Genomic DNA, 3,475 nt, shown 5'->3' on the forward strand with positions numbered 1-3,475 from the left:
TAAAGAGCTCACAAGCCAAGCTCACTACAGGCATTCATGGCTGCTGGGGGAGGGAGAATCATTTCTAGGCATGAGCTTCCTGATAGGTTACTGTGGTGGTTTGAATATGCTTGGACCACAGGAAGCGATACTATTGAAGAGTCATGTCCTTGTTGAAATGGGTGTAGCCTTGTTGGAGGAAGTGTGTCACTGTCGGGGGTGGGCTTTGTCAGTCTTCTCTTTGCCTTCAGAATGAGATGTAGAACTCTCAGGTCCTCCAGTGCCATGCCTGCCTGGACGCCACCATGCTTCCCACCATGATGATTATGGGTTGAACCTCGAGCTGTAAGTCAGCCTCAATTAAATGCTGTCCTTTATAAGAGTTGCCTTGGTCATGTTGTCTCTTTATGGCAATGCAAACAGAAGTTGATACCAGGGACTAGGGCATTGCTGTGATAGGCTTGATCGTGCTTTTGTATTTGAGGAATGTGGATTTGGGGACTTCAGATTTAGGAAGTAGGGGAATTGCTTTATGTGGGGCTTAATGAACCATCCTACGGAATATGAAGGAATACGGAAGACGTTGGTGCTGAGGGTGACTTGAACTGTGCAGACCTGGCCCAAGAGGCTTCAGTGGAGAACAACTTTAGTATGTGGCCCAGAGACTGTTCTTTTGATAATTTGGTGAAGAATGTGGCTGCTTTTTGCCCTTGTCTGAAGAGTCTACCTGACAATAAGGTAAAGAGGTTTTGATTAATTGCTTTAACAAAGGAAGTCTCAAAACAGTCCGGTATAAATTCTGTTGTGTGGTTACTAAAGTTCACTCTTATGAAGAGTGTTCTGATGAAAAGGAGCAAGCTTAGAAAGGAAAAATACAAGATACATGGTTCAAGTAATAAAGGGGCACCAGGAAGTGACATGGAGCTGAATCCTGTGTTCAAGAAGATAGCAGATTGGGGTTGGGGATTTAGCTCAGTGGTAGAGTGCTTGCCTAGGAAGCGCAAAGCCCTGGGTTCGGTCCCCAGCTCCGGAAAAAAAAAAAAAAAAAAAAAAAGAAGATAGCAGATTAAGGGAGTGGTGATCTATGGGCAAGTTCCCACCCAGCTAAACTTTTTATGCTTTTGCAGTGGAACAAGAAATATTTATGTCATGATAGGTTGATAGGTGTTATTACCTGGTTGTTGTTTTCATTTGGACTTTTAATCTGAAATGAACTAGAATCCAGAAATGGAGGTCAAAGACCTTTTATTCAGAGGAATAGTGGCCATGGAAAGTTTAGGTCCAGACATGACAGTATACACCTTTAATTCCAGGAGACAAAGGCAAGCAGATCTCTGAGTTCAAGGCCACCCTGGGCCAGAGCAAGTTCTAGGTGAAGAAAAGTTTAAGTCCAGGAGTGGTGGTACACACCTTTTATCCCAGCATTCAGGAGACAGCCATGCAGATCTCTGAGTTCAAGGTCAGTTTACAGAGCAGGTTCAAGGACAGCCAAGCTTAGACGGTGAAGGAGTTGGAAAGAAGAAAAATAAGCTGGCGATAATGTAATAGGACAAGGGGGCCATGTTCCAGTCCCAGCAAGCAGCAGATCTTATCAGCTTCAGCCATTTGGGTCTGGCTTTAGAGTCAAGAATAGGGGGGTTATTGGGGTGATTGATGCTGGTTTGCTGGAGTTAAGAAATTAGCAGTGATTAAGAAGCGACCAGCATCACTAAGGTGAGATTTTCTGGGAAGTGTTTTCTGAACGCAGAAAGAAGCTGTGTTCCAGAGATGGACTTCTGTCTTAGTTAAGGTTTCCATTGCTGTAAAAAGACACCATGACCAAAGCAACTCTTATAAAGGACAACGTTTAATTTAGGCTGGCCTATTGGTTCCGAGGTTCAGTCCATTATCATCACGGTGGGAAGCATGCAGCATCCAGGAAGGTGTGGTGCTGGAGAAGCTGAGAGTTCTATACCTTGTTCTGAAGTCTGCCACCATGCTTCGTATCATGATGGTGTCTCTTCATGACGGTGTTTCTTCGCTCTAGCTAACCAACATCAATTGCCCCAGATTCTAGTCCAGCCTAAATTATTGGACCATTTCTTCATAATTCTTCCATAAAACCAAGTGACTAGAAACTAAAATTTGCCACAAGACAGGAAAGAATAGGGACAGGCTAGGCCATGTGAAAGGTCCAGCATCACTAAATAGGGCAGAGCCTGGAGGATATATTGGGTCTTTCCAGAAAACAGAAATGGCTTCTTTTGTGATGTGATTCTGAAAATTAAAATCACTTGATTTTATGGAAGAATTATGAGGAAATGGTCTGATAATGTTAGGCTGGACTAGAATTTTGTTGTTTCAATGAAGGAGTAAGGGCATGTGAGACAAGAGGAGGAGAGCCCAGGGCGAGCTTAGCCTGAACAGAGGGGCAAGAGGTGAGCACCTGTGTCCACAGCCTCTGGAATCATAGGCTCTTTCTCCCCCCAGTCAGAGCGAGGGCTCTTCTCAGTGAGTCATGAGAGAACGGATGCCCCCAGCAGCTGGGAACTGGACTAACACTGCTAAGGCCTTGGTGGTGCAGGCGTTGGCCAGACATAGCTGTGCTTGGTGCTCTACTGAACATAAACCATTTTACACTTGGTGATCAAGACACAAACAAGGCCATTCTATGACCACGAGTGAACAGTGACAGAATGTGAACATTGTCTGAAACATTGCCTGTGTATGTCTATATACAGACGCTGACATGTGCAACACACAAATACAGGCTCACAGACACAAACACACACACACATACATACACAGACACCTCACATAGACATATACAGACACAGAGAGACACACCAATACACACATAGACATACACAGACACACACATACATAGACATACACATAGACATGCACACAGACATAGACACTGACATGTGTACACACAAATATAGACTCTCTCATACACACACAGACATACATAGACATACAGAGACACACATATACAGACATACACACGGACGTGCACACAGACACAGACACTGACATGTACACACACACAGAGACATGCACAGTAACACATATACAGATAGAGACACACATAGACATACACAGACACACACACGGACATGCACACACAGAGACACAGACATATACAGACACAGACACACACAGATATAGACACACACAGGGACACAGAACACAGACATACACAGATGCACAGACACCACAGACACAGACATACACAGACACACATACATAGAGATGCAGACACACACACATAGAAACACAGATATACACAGGCACACACAGAAACAGACAGACAGACAGACAGACAGACAGACAGACAGGCACACACATACACACACACACACACACACGACCTGCATAAGTGATGGCTACTCCTTCCTAATCACGTTTTAGTTGTTCTTCATTCTTCTTTCATAAGATCCATTAAGAAGCACCAGCTACAACCTTGCTTTTTAACAGCGTTCACCAGAGCAAAGCCCTGCTCCACTCACCCCAC

This window comes from Rattus norvegicus, chromosome 4 (assembly GCF_036323735.1).
Source record: "Rattus norvegicus strain BN/NHsdMcwi chromosome 4, GRCr8, whole genome shotgun sequence".
Lineage (NCBI taxonomy): Eukaryota > Metazoa > Chordata > Mammalia > Rodentia > Muridae > Rattus > Rattus norvegicus.